Source organism: Macrobrachium nipponense, chromosome 42 (assembly GCF_015104395.2).
Source record: "Macrobrachium nipponense isolate FS-2020 chromosome 42, ASM1510439v2, whole genome shotgun sequence".
NCBI classification, from domain to species: domain Eukaryota; kingdom Metazoa; phylum Arthropoda; class Malacostraca; order Decapoda; family Palaemonidae; genus Macrobrachium; species Macrobrachium nipponense.
The window spans coordinates 35,012,234-35,027,233 of NC_061103.1; the positions used below are offsets into that span (position 1 = coordinate 35,012,234).

The 15,000-nt window shown below is 34.9% G+C and overlaps 1 long non-coding RNA gene across 2 annotated transcripts in view; it reads right to left on the reverse strand.

The window, feature by feature from the left end:
* Window positions 1–7,663, reverse strand: part of LOC135213431 (uncharacterized) — a 105,743-nt gene extending 98,080 nt beyond the window's left edge. Inside the window, exon 1 of one of the 2 annotated variants that reach the window (XR_010314121.1) lies at window positions 7,507–7,663. This is a non-coding gene — a long non-coding RNA (uncharacterized LOC135213431). The remainder of the gene's footprint in view (window positions 1–7,506) is intronic. The other variant, XR_010314122.1, reaches the window with a different exon arrangement.
* Window positions 7,664–15,000: the final 7,337 nt, after the last annotated feature.

The following is a 15,000-nucleotide window of genomic DNA, read 5'->3' on the forward strand; positions in this document are numbered from 1 at the left end:
TTTCCCAGAGAACAAACGGAGCTCGATTTCGTATTTGTTTGTTTGTTTGTATGGTGTTTTTACTTTGCATGGAACCAGTATGGTTATTCAGCAACGGGACCAACGGCTTTACGTGACTTCCGAACCACCTCGAGAGTGAACGTCTATCACCAGAAATATACATCTCTCACACCTCAATGGAATGCCCGAGAATCGAACTCGACGCCAACGAGGTGGCACGCCAACACCATACCGACCACGCCACTGAGGCGCTCTGATTTCTTATTATAAAGGAAAAATACTTCAAGTTCGAGACCTGGAGCTGGAAAATCTCCAGGAAGAGTTGGCAACTCCAGTGGAGTATTCTGGAGTATTCGTAACGTAAGGGTTGCGTGTAGAAACTCAATTTACAGTGTGAGTTGGGGTATTTAGTCCTAACGTTGTGGAATTCAGTACCTTGGGGGTATAGTAACCTCTCCATCAATTTTCAAGTATCGAATGTTTGTGATTTTTGAGTTATAGGTTTGGAATGACAAAGAGTTTCTTCTGATTTTTAACAAGAAGAGAATTGGAGGTTTTCTTGGGTTTCTTCTGATTTTTAACAATCAGAGAATTGGAGGCTTTCTAAGGTCTTGTTTTCACACTTGAATGGATTTTGGGTGGATAAAAATAATAATGAAAAAAAAAACAACGCGCACACACGCAAGACCAAAGGAAAATAAATGAAAGAAGTATATAAACTCCAGCTTCCGAGCAAAAGAACCTACCAAGAAGATTGAACTAACATTGGCACCACTTACATCAAAAGATTCGTTTCTCTCTCTCTCTCTCTCTCTCTCTCAGGGCGACGATTTCACAAGCACATTGACCTTAGAACGCACTGCGATCCAAGCTAGCTTATTATTACTGACGAAGAGCACGTGACATTCTCGTGCTGCTCTTAGGTATAGTGTGTCTACGAATGGATTACCTATCATTTATTATTAGCAAATTAGGGAGTTGGGTGGGGGGGGGGGGCAGAGGATGAAACCCCATTATAAACCATCTTAGGGGTCCCCACTATAACCCTGCCAAGTTTCATGCCCATTGGACCAGCCGTTTGGCCGTGATTGAATGACAGACGGATGGACAGACATAACGCCCATTATAGTAAGACTATTATTATTATATTCAGTAGATGAAACCTATTCATATGGAACAAGATCACCACAGGGTCCAATGACTTGAAATTAACGCTCTCAAAGAATATGAGTTTTGGTTCTGCATTTCTTTTAAAAAGAAACTATGGTTTATTTTTTTAAAGAAACTACAGTTTGGCGTGTAGCAGTTGCTAGTAATATTATATATATATATATATATATATATATATATATATATATATATATATATATATATGTGTGTGTGTGTGTGTGTGTGTGTGTGTGTGTGTGTGTGTTTTGTGTGTGTATATCTATATATAATATATATATATATTTATATTATATATATAAATATATATGTGTCGATGGTTCTTTATATTCTCAACTATTTGCAGGATATGATCTCTGTTTACATTTATGTTAATAGTTACACTGAGGGAACACAAACACATGAATAGAATAATTGTACAAAATATATATTTCAAAATTAAGTCATAGCCAAATAAATCTAAGTTTGAAGTAAATGAATTATATACATAACTGATCAACATATGTTCTATGAGATAACAAATATGACGACTTCTTGTTGAAAATCTGAAGCGATGGTTAGCACTGTTGGTTGGCCACAAGCTTCGAAAGTAAATCAATAAATGAGTGGACAAGTCAATGTTGTTAATTAGCCCGAGTTATGAGGCTAGGCCAAAAGTAACCCCAGATACGAAATCATCATATATATATATGTAAGGGTGGGAGCCTGGAAAAACAAAATCTGACAATGTATTGTTAACATTTAAACCCCTCAACAATAGGTGAACAATTCACAAATATCCTTAAACAAAATAACTTTACATCCTTAAACAAAATCACTTTACAATCACCTCACTACAGTTATTTTCAACCATTCTAAAAAAAGTTTAAATACCACGTTAAATAACATTAACACTATTCGTTTACTTATATGTTAAATATAAATATCTTCATATGTAGTGGTAGGTGTCAGGCGGCAATCACAGATAAATAAGGGCGAAAATTGAAGTCACTTACGGAAACCCAACAAGGATAGTTAAGAAAAAATAAATTAACTTCAACTCACCATCACCAAATAATTATTTACCCAAACAAGAGATGGCGCTGACATTACTCTACAAAACCACTCAATAGATGGCGCTGCTACTACCTGACAATATGTATATATAAATATATATATATAAATACACACACACACACGCACGCACACACACACACACACACACACACACACACACATATATATATATATATATATATATATATATATATATATATATATATATATATATATCATATATATAGAGAGAGAGAGAGAGAGAGAGAGAGAGAGAGAGAGAGAGAGAGAGAGAGAAAGATATATAGATATATATATATATATATATATTATATATATATATATATATATATATATATATATATCTCTCTCTCTCTCTCTCTCTCTCTCTCTCTCTCTCTCTCTCTCTCTCTCTCTATATATATATATATATATATATATATATATATATATATATATATTATATATATATATATATAATTACGAGTGTCGAATATGTGAAGGAATATATCATTCGTACTGAATTTGTGTCAGAACGAAGCAATTGATTATCATTTCTGAATCTTGTGACACGTAGCCATTGCTGAACATTCTGGAAAAATATTTAAAGGGCGATTTTACCTAAAATATGTCAATAAGCGCTGAATTTTTGAATAAAAATCCCGAGGTTTGAACTTCCATTTGTAAATTCCCATGTCTTAGATCAAGACCATTGAGACAGAAGGCTTCTGCGATGTGACGTCATGACGTGATGACGTCGACCCTGGTGGTCCGACTCTCTGAGGCGAGTGACTGGCGACTTACTCCCGACTCTTGATCATCCTTCCCTTACATCACTTGGCCACGAGGTGTTTTCGTGGTTCCATTGTTTTATTTATGAACTGGAACATAAAACTTACATGGCATCATGAGGTAGCGAGCCATGGATACATCTAGTGTCCTTTTTTTGAACGAACTTACTGTGGTAAGTAGATATACTCGGCAATAAGTTCACTGCAACAGGTACTACCTATTTGACTTTTCTCTGTGGATGACTTTCAACTGCAATATAAATACAGTCTGCATTCTAGGTAGGAGTTGCGAGCAACAAGGTCAGGTGCAATATAAAGAAAGACTGGTTTTGCCTACATTGAATCTTAGTAGGAATTCATGTCAACCAATGCTTAACAGAGTCGAATAGGTATAGGCTAGCCTAAGTCATAGAACTCCCAGTGTAGCCTATACTAGACAACACCCCGTGTAGCCTATGCCAACCAATACCCAGTGTATCCTGTGTCCAACAACTCCCAGAGTAGCCTGTGTCAAACAACCAGTTCAGGACTTATAAAGCTTTGGAAAAAAACAATTTAAATGTCATAATAGGCAAGACCAATAATGGTAGCAGTTGTCAGGTGAGGCAAGCAGCATATAAAAAGTTACCAACAAGCAAAGAAAGGGTAAACACATCAAACAAGTAAACCAAAGAATGGTAAACTTACGTACTGCAAGTGCATAGAAACCCCAGAAGAAATTTAAAGCATGCTGTAGCCTCTATATATGGTAAAGAGCATTATTGCAATGTTTCGACAAGGGCCCTGTTTCAGGTAAGAAGGTTGCAAACATGATACCTGTGCGATAGAACCTTCAGACAAGGTACTTAAGAGTTACATTAGCACAGACATATACCTAAGTTATAGGTTCATCACAACTTAAGTACAGTATAGTGGTGGGGAAATAGGCAAGTTTCCAATGACAATAGTCAAAGGCTTGGACAAACCTTTTGGGCCAAGATGGGTTAAGGTGAAAAAAAAAAGGAGACTGGCATAGTATTCTAAGGGTTACAGGTTCAAACCAGGAGCCTACATTAGAAATTTCACTAACCTGACCTAACCTATCCTCATTGCATTACTAGGTTTCAGTGCTCATATATAAACGTAAAAATATTAAAAGACCATCCTTCTTCCTCCACAGGTAAAACTTCAGTACTGATTAATGAAATACCATACTTATATAAGCCACAATGCCCTATCTACAGTTAAATCTAACTGTACAGCACATGCATTTTTCATGTCACTGAAGTACGTCACTTAGGAGATCTCAAGATTCCTACAGAGGTTCATGATACAAATTTCATTAAGCAGATATTCAGTAACTCCAGAGAGCTGATACTGCTGAATGTATTTCTAACACTGCAATATATGTATATTACATTGCTGTTATAAAAGTAGTTATTTCATTTTTGAGAATAATTTTAGCTCTAGTTAATGATTTAATAAATCTGATTATTCATCAGAGCTGGTAATATTGTGTTTTTATTATGCCTATAGTGTTTTTTTAAACAGGTCTGCCCAGCATCATAACGAAAGGACTCAAATTTTCTAAGAGTAAATATAAATCATTACTACCCAATGACAAAATAATGATACTGATGGTGGATGAAACTCACGTACTTAATACCATATTTTCATTATAAATGCAAAAATATTGTTGTTCAGCCTTTGGCTATAGTGAAGCTGCAGCAGGTGCATTTGACTTTATGTTGAACAGGTAAAGTCTAAATTCAAGTAAGTTGCACAAATTCCCAATTAAAACATAAAAGGTGATGTTCTGCACTGCACACTGAAGAAAGTAATTATAGGCTTAGAAAAAATCTTTTTTACAGTGTTTTGCATTGTAACATCATAATGCTATCATTGGGAAAGCAATGTCCTATTTTCGAGTAAGTATTATTTGGTGTACACTAATAAGTGTAGACGAGAAAATAAGTAAATAAATAACTGGCAGACCAAAACTGATAGACTTTGGCGAGGGTTTGTTTACATTTCTTTCGTCTGGCAGCGTAGTCAGTGCTAGCAGCTCGGACCACCCTTGCTTATGTCACAAAACATCGAACAGGCCTTGTATCTCGGTGGTCTTGCTTAGATGCTGAATTTGCATTAATATATGCATTGAAGGTAGTTTTATTTCAAATGCATATATTTACCCTTGCTAAGTTCTATACCAGGAGATAATACGGGCTTAACTATCAGTGTAAATTATTTCCTTGGTCATACTTGGCCATCCACTCTAAGACATTTCAGATAAACCACTGGCAAGAAAAAAAAAAGGAAACAAAGATAAACCAATGGCCAAAAAAAGGGAAAAAAGATAAAATCAATGGCAAAAAATGAAAAATAAGATAAAATCAGTGGCCCCAATGGCCAAAAAAAGGAAAAAAAGATAAAAACCAATCAATGGCAAAAAAGGAAAAAAGGTAAAACCAATGGCCAAAAACAGAAAAAAGATAAAACCAATGGCCAAAAAAAGGAAAAAAAGATAAAAGAATGGCAAAAAAGGAAAAAGATAAAACCAATGGCCAAAAAAGGGAAAAAAGATCAAACCAATGGCCAAAAAAAGGAAACAATATAAACCCAATGGCCCAAAAAGGGAAAAAGATAAAACCAATGACCCAAAAAAAGGGAAAAAAGATCAAACCAATGGCCAAAAAAAAGGAAAAAGAAAAACCAATGGCAAAAAAAGGAAACAAGATAAAAGCAATGGCAAAAAAAGGAAAAAAGATCAAACCAATGGCCAAAAAAAGGGAAAAAGATAAAACCAATGGCAAAAAAAGTTAATAAATGAAATAAAACGAACAAGTGCTGAATGTGAATAGTGAAAGAGTTTGAAAGGTGTATCATGAGGGAAAACCTCGCAGTTAGAAGAAAAAAAAACAATGAACGGAGGTACAGCAAAATAAGAATTAAAGGGGATGAAGCTATGGGCCTATAAGAAACGCCGCGCAGAACTGTAAAAGTAATGCCTACAGTGCACCGCGTGAGTTGCACTGACGGAAATAACCCCCCACGGGAATTGCCTGCTCACGACTTGACTGCTCAATTCTTTACGCATATGTATTTCTACTTTCCTTCTTTCCTTATAATATCTGTTTTGTGTGGCGCAAGTAATTGGTTTCACGACAGCCATTTTTTTATTATCTTTATCAATGAACTTCTTCAGACCAATTATTGTTGTTCTCAGTGTCGTTGACGATTGATCTGATTATCTTTATTTTATACTGCACAAACTCTCCTGCTGCATGTATTAAATCTCTCTCTCTCTCTCCACACACACACACACACACACATCATATATATATATATATATATATATATATATATATATATATATATATGTATATATTATAATATGTATATATAAGAGAGGAGATGCAGAGAGAGAGAGAGAGAGCGAGAGAGAGAGAGAGAGAGAGAGAGAGAGAGAGAGAGAGAGAGCTCCTAACAAGACACAGACTTTAATGACTGGACCTTTACTTTTCACATCTCTAAATAAAAGCAGGCATTAAGACTTAATCTATCAATAATAATAATAATAATAATCTAATAATTAAAATAATAATAAAAACAATAATAATAAGTAACTAACTAATGTAATCTTATACACAACACACCGCAGCGCACGCACACACACACACACACACACACTATATATATATATATATATAGTATATATATATATTTATATTACATACATACATAACATACATACATGCTGCATTGAATGTTCAAGCGTGCATGCAAGCATACAAGTCAAAACACAATATCACAATAACAAACATAAACAAAACAACAAACTCCAGGAGAGAATCCTGGCCGACTTATCGAGAGATAGAGAGAGAGAGAGAGAGAGAGAGAGAGAGAGAGAGAGAGAGAGCTGAGAGTTCAATGGCTTTGCCTGACACCCTTGCGGTCAGCTAGCACTACCACGAGATAAGGTTGTATCAAAGTCTAAAGAGACCTATATGTTACTGAGACATCGATCTCTCTCCTCTTTTTGTTATGTCTTATTATGTGTGGGTCTACAAAGCTTTAATATATATATATATATATATATATATATATATATATATATATATAGTTTTCTTTTGCTTTGTCTACTGGTTTCGTTACCTGGCATTCTATTGTATTATAATAATAATAATAATAATAATAATAATAATAATAAAATAATAATAATGTCACTTTAAACGTACTCAATTGTAATACACGGACACTATATATATATATATATATATATTATATATATGTATATATATATATATATCTATATATATATATATATATATATATATATATATATATCTATATATATTTATATATATATGTATGTATGTAAGTATATGTTTGTGTGCATGCGCGCACGTATGTCGGTTTATTAAAATACGTTTAAGAAGAAACTTTTTACCCTTTAAGAAACCGCTAATATCCTTCAACCTTACTCTAGGCTAAGTCAAGCTCCACTGATCTCGGACTATATAGGTCTACTCACCGACTGATGCACGATGATGCCACTCTGTCTTGCCCGAAATGCTTCAGCAAAGCCCAGCAACAGCACCAGCGGAAATAGCCACAGCAACAGAGCAACTCACAGGAGACCTCACATGTCACAGCCTACGAAGCCGATTGAATTGTATCAGCGATCACAGCGCTTCTATCGAATCGCTGTATATCGTTAAATAAACAAATGGCGTCGAGTGGCAACTCCTCCCCCCACATCTTGCACCAAGCGATATCTGAAAGACTTTTGGCGCGTGCGCGAGAGAGCATTATTCACGAAGGAGACGTTCTGTCTTAGTTCGAACGATAAAGGCGGACCTGAAGATGTCTCAATACTTCGGACCATGTAGGGAGGGTGTTATAGCTTCCTCAGAGCACCTAACGTGGTACACTGTAGGCATTAGTAAAAAGGTGTTGGCGGTGTTCCTTAGGCCCATAGCTGCACCTACTTTTTTTTTTCCTTTAGCATCGAGTGGCTTAATTATCCCAGTACTTTGTCTGAGCGTAAGTTTTAAATATAAATCATTCAATCGTTCAATAATTTGGCTATAAACATTTCTGCCTCTTCTTCTTACTCGTATACAAAGCTCCCTTACTTCATGAATTCATGAATTGCGTTACATTTCTGTTGACAGTAATTTACTGAAAAACAGAAAGAAACAGTCTCTCTCTCTCTCTCTCTCTCTCTCTCTCTCTCTCGTCTCTCTCTCTCTCTCTCTCTCTCTCTATATATATATATATATATATATATATATATATATATATATATAATATATGTATCTTCTGACGGGTTTTTTTATTACCGGGAAAAGAATAAAAGGCAAAATAAGATGGGGGTGGGAAATTAGTTACAATTGCAGGAGGAAGCAATTGCAAATAGAAAAAATTCATCATATTATTCATCGTGGTGGGTATTCTTTCTATATATATATATATATATATATATATATATATATATATATATATATATATATATATATATTATATATATATATATATATATATATATGTAGCACTGTATGTTCTCCGCCAAGTGTCTTTTATCTTTCACAGCGCTAGTTACCAAATAACAACCGTTAACAAGACAGCAAATGAGGACGAACGGCCAAATTGATCGGCATGAACGGAACTGCCTTCATGGACCTGTTAACCGGAGGAACTACCCATTCAGTGGTTAAATATACTATCTGTAGATAAATGTAACTTAGATGACGGTCCTGAAAATTACCGGACTTTGAGTAGGCTCATTCTATAGCTATTGAACAACGTAGACTTACATATGCGCTGAGCATACTCTGTAACATAACTGGTGGTGTTGTTATGTGTTACTTGTTTGTTACTGTAACGTAACTAATCTTGTTTATTTGTCCGTAAATTGTTTGTAACTATAACGTAACTTATGTTATTTGTTTGTCTGCTAATTGTGTTTTCGAATATATTGGTTATTGGTAATATTGTCTGATTGAGCATTTGTTTCTGCTTGTAGGGTTGAAGGTTTTTGTTTCCATGTGCAATAAAATGAAAGAAGAAACCCTGCTGTGAGTTGTATCTTCCTTGGATTGCTATATATATATATATATATATATATATATATATATATATATATATATATATATATATATAAGTCATATCACATTATCGTGATTCATATACATACATCGAGCTACAATGTCCTTTAATATCTAATTCGCTCTACCTCGGAATTAATATATTTTTTCATATATGCTTAACCGAAGGGGAATTTTTTACACGATAATAGATTTGCCTGGTCCCAGGCGCGAACCCAAGAAGCCATACAAATCCAGGACGTCAGTGGGAGCTTTTACCTACCACACCACCGCGAGAGGCAAATAAGTTTATGTCGTCTCTCACCCTCAAATACCTTTCGTGCTCAGGTAATTCGTTGGTTTGGAGACAACATCAACCCTCCTCGACTCCGATAGCGTTGTAGTACTTATGACAGCACGTGGCCAATATATAAGTCATATCACATTACCGTGATTCATATACATACATCGAGCTACAATGTCCTTTAATATCTAATTCGCTCTACCTCGGAATTAATATATTTTTTCTTATATGCTTAACCGAAGGGGAATTTTTTACAGGATAATAGATTTGCCTGGTCATAAGTACTACAACGCTACCGGAGTCGACAAGGGTTGATGTTGTCTCCAAACCAACGAATTACCTGAGCGCGAAAGGTATTTGAGGGTGAGAGACGACATAAACTTATGCCTCTCGCGGTGGTGGGGTAGGTAAAAGCTTCCACTGACGTCCTGGATTTGTATGGCTTCTTGGGTTCGTGCCTGGGACCAGGCAAATTTATTATCGTGTCAAAAATTCCCCTTCGGTTAAGCATATATGAAAAAATATATTAATTCCGAGGTAGAGCGAATGATATTAAAGGACATTGTAGCTCGATATATATATATATATATATATATATATATATATATATATATATATATATATATATATACTTATATTTGCATATACGTAAACTTAACCGAAAGTTGAACACGTTTAATTCCGGTATACATGTTTGTTAATTTTTTTATGAATAGCTGTGCCGAAACATGCTGAGAGAGAGAGAGAGAGAGATGTGATATGCCCTTGATCCCTATGTCTATTTCATTTCATAATTATCGCGTCGAATGTTATTATTCAACCCAAAGCAAAGCTATCAAAAATAAACAACAAAACAATGTAAAAACTCCGATTCTGATGAATAAATAATTAAATAAATAAATAAAACTTCGATTTTGTATCTAGGCGTGAGTGTGAGAATGAGCTACAGCTTAAAAAAAAAAAAAAAAAAAAACTCCTGCAGCAGTACATTCACCCTCGAAGAGGACCTACTATACCCCTCAAGGGCTCCTCCTCCTCCTCCTCCTCCTCCTCCTCCTATATCGGCAGAGCTGTTGCCAGCTACACAATCCTACCTACCGACTGTCACCAAGCATCATAGGATAGGTGTGTCTAGTCTACGTGACGCCTGGGTCTGACTGATTGATTGATTGCTTTCTCTCTCCCACTTTTAGTGGGTTATTCATTCATTCAAATATCATTTTTATAATGAACTTTCTTCTTACTACCTCTCTCTCTCTCTCTCTCTCTCTCTCTCTCTCTCTCTCTCTCTCTCTCTCTCTCTCTCTCTCTCTCTCTCTCCATTCATTTAGATATGTTTTGTCTTACTTTTTCTTGCTCGGGGTCTGTCTCTCTACCCCACAAACACACATAATATATATATATATATATATATATATATATATATATATATATATATGAGATATATGAATTAAGAGCAATTGTAGATTAGGGAAAGTTAACCAAGAGTTTCAACAACAAATCTTTACATAAGAGATACACTTAGGAGTGGAAAAATGACATGACAGGAAAAACAAGATAGGAAAAATGACATAGGAAAATGACATTAACAGGGAAAATGACATGACAGGAAAAATGACATGACAGGAAAAATGACAAGATAGGAAAAATGACATGACGGAAAAAATGACATGACGGGAAAAATGATATGATAAGAAAAATGACATGACAGGAAAAATGACATGAGAGGAAAACATGACATGATAGGAAAATCACATGATAGGATAACTGACATGACAGGAAAATCACATGATAGGATAACTGAAATGACAGGAAAACTAACATGTGAGGAAAAATGACATGATCAAAAGGTGATTAAGTTTATTTCACTGGAGAGACCTCCAGATAGACATCAACCTATGCACAATGCCAAGGAACAATATATTTTTATGATAGGTCTAAGAGGTTGCAGTCTATATACACATAAACACACATATATATATATTATATATATATATATATATATATATATATATATATATATATATATATATATATAAATATATATATATATATATATATATATATATATATATATATATATATATATATATATATATATATATATACGTGACCAAAAACGTTCGTGAATTTCTACGGTACGACAGTCTCTATTTGCCCCTATACATGATAAAAGTTCCATGGTAACAGACCGTATTTTTTTTCTTATCTTAGTTCATTCTGGAGAGTAATATGTTACGGTTGACTACAATAATCTGGGTTGGAAGGAGTTTGTGAGTTGCTATATTTAACTCGGTTACGATCTGTCTAAAGTTTTAGTTTTTTCTGAGCTTGTTGCTTTTTTATTCACCTCTTAAATTATATATATATAAAGAATATGAATGTATATATAGGCCTGGCAACGGTACTCCAGTGTTTCACTTTCCTTCATGGATTTTGTCTTTATATATTCATCACATTCGATATTTTCGTGATTCAGTTATACATACAAACATATATATATATATATATATATATATATATATATATATATATATGTATATATATATATATATAATATGATATTCATGAACGTGTAAAAATAAGTGGAAGTACTGAGGACGTGATACAAGAATAAGTGAAAAGTAAAGAAAATGTGATACAAGAATAAGTGGAGGTAAAGAAAACGTGATATAAGCTAAAGGAAAAGAATGGACAATTTGGAATACCAGAACAGGGGAAAAGTACGAAAAAAAAGTAAGGTACACGGAAATGCAAAATGGAAAGTTGGAATATAGGAAAAGGGAAAGAAGCAATAACTAGGAAAAGGAAAATGAAGTTGGAAGGAATAAAGGCATAAAAGCGGAAAAGTGGGATACGTCAAAAGCGAAAGGAAGAAAGAAAGATGATGAGAAGGAAAACTAAAAAAATGGCAAGATACACAGAAAGGTAGAGGAAGGAAAAAATGGGATACAGAAATGAGAAAGGAAGGAAGGAAAAAAGTGATACAAGGAAAATGGATACGAAGGATATAGGAAAAAGAAAGTAAGGAGAAAGCTGGATGAACGAAAGGGGAAAGAAAAGAAATGATATAAATACATTTTTTACTTCTATTTTTGGAATTGGAAATGAAACAAGCGAACATTTTTTTTAGCCTGGTGGTGTATTATTATTATTATTATTATTATTATTATTATTATTATTATTATTATTATTATTATTATTATTATTATTATTATTATTATTATTATAGCATAACTCATCTTCATAGGATGCTTGTTTAAAATATTCCAAGCACACCAACATGCAATAAAGATTCAGAACTATAACTCATTCAAAGATGAGAGAGAGAGAGAGAGAGAATGATAAGATACTGTGCTTGCTACAAATCTCTCTGCTTGGGGTTACGACCGAAAGCAGAGGACGTGACGATCTCTCTCTCTCTCTCTCTCATGATACTGCCAATAATAATGAGGGAGGTGAACAAATGCAAGAAATAAAAGAATAAACGAGAAATAACCTAATGTTCAATTATGCAAATAACAGATATGTAAAAGATACTGAAAATAAGTTACTGAGGATATAGCTTGAGGTTAGCTGTACTTGTTATTAAGATAGTGGTTCTTGTTGAAAAAAGATGTAAAAAAGCGAGCAAACAATTAATTATTTTGGAATAAAAGCAACAGCTTCGAAAAAGATGAGCAGCAGAGGTTTTGCCTCTACTGTTTTAAATACTAACAAAAGTAACTTAGAGTTTTATTGAATTATCTTACGCTATAAGAGAGGCGTTGCGTCTTTCACTGGTGTCTGAACAAAGCAATAAGCCGATAGACTAAATAATCTTTATTATTATTATTCTTATTATTAATTATTAAATTATTATGTAGTTTTTGGGGAGGGATGGTGGCAATTCTGAGATACATCACACGGCAATTCTTAACCGGTTTTTGGTCCAATTAGTTATATTCTCCAATCTATATATATATTATATAAATATATATATATATATATATATATATATATAATATATATGTTAATATATATACTACAATTATATATATATATATATATTATATATATATATATATATATACTATATATAATAAATGAAGCACGTAGCCAGCCCAGTACTACACGATATCTCCATCCCATTTACGCAACTCGTCCCCTACACACGACGCGACGCCACGGTGATCAGTCTGGCGGAAGGAAATGGCTTTTAATGGATGGGCGTGTCTGCCTCTGTGGCGATGGGCGGGAGGATGGGAGGGGGGGGGGGAATGGGTGGTCGATGCACCGACTTGACCCATGTTCCTCCCCCGCATCCCGATTACGAGGTTTAACCCCCTCCCCCCCAACCCCAATTCCCCTCCCCGTCTCCACTTTGCACTGTCTTGCTTTTCTAGGTGGTCGACGAGAGAGAGAGAGAGAGAGAGAGAAATTCAAGGATCAACTAAAAAACTAGATGTGATTCTAAAATAATTTCAGTCTTGAGAGAGAGAGAGAGAGAACAAAACCAATTCAATGCTCAAATGATTAAACTAATTATATAACGGCGCGCTAATCACTCATGCTCTTATATGCCATTCAATATAAGTCCTGAGAGAGAGAGAGAGAGAGAGAGAGAGAGAGAGAGAGCTCCCCTGACGTTGAACTCGCGTGCAAGATATAAAAGGCTTATGCATGAAATCGAAGGACGCTGCGGAATTACCCCATAGATCTACATAGAGGTCGCAAGTTCTCGGGTGATCGGCTAATGGCTTTCGTTATCGGTGCTTTTATACCCGTGTGTTTGTTATATATGAGGTATTCCCCCACCCCTCTCTCTCTCTCTCTCTCTCTTCTCTGCGAATGAAGTCTCGGTGAATTTGAAGACCAGGTTTAAAAGTAACTCTCTCTCTCTCTCTCTCTCTCTCTCTCTCTCTCTTTATCTGCGAAAGAAGTCTCGCTATATTTGAAGACCTAAAGGAAACTCTCTGTCTCTCTCTCTCTCTCTCTCAACTTAATGTCATTGGCTGCTCTTGGAGCAAGAGTCCGTGCTAGCGCAAATCTAAAACATACAAAGCCCAAGAGAGAAATAATAGAGTGGACCTGAAAGAAAAGTGGAACTAGAAACATAGTCTCAAGTCCGAGACCTTCCAGTAAGGAGCGAGTTCTTAGGAGACCCTCGAAGGACTGGCCGGTGTAGGATCAGAGTTGCCGTTTTGAGGAATTTCGTCTATTAGTGCGGCTTTCTGGTGACATCTGGCAACCCCCCGTGGCTTTTCCGACCACAGGCCACGGCACTGAAGAAAAAAATTCTTCACTTTGCCTTTTTATGTTTTATTATGAAAATAAAGATATAAAACATATCCTGCTTATTTCTACAAATGAATTTTATTGAAATCCTTTTTTTTTTCGTCAAAAATACTTTATATCAAGCTAGTGACGTGTAGTTTTCTAACATCACGGAAAATAATTCTACATCGGAATATACGCATTCTAACCATTAAATCATAAATAAAGTAAAAAAAAAATCAGATGAACAGCCTATGGTAACACTGCTGAAAGCCAATGTTGTGAAGAAAAAACGGCATCACTGTGTAGGATGATTCTGGACAGAGGAATGTGGAATTCACTCTAGTAGACTCACATCTGCCGTGCATTTGACGTCTAT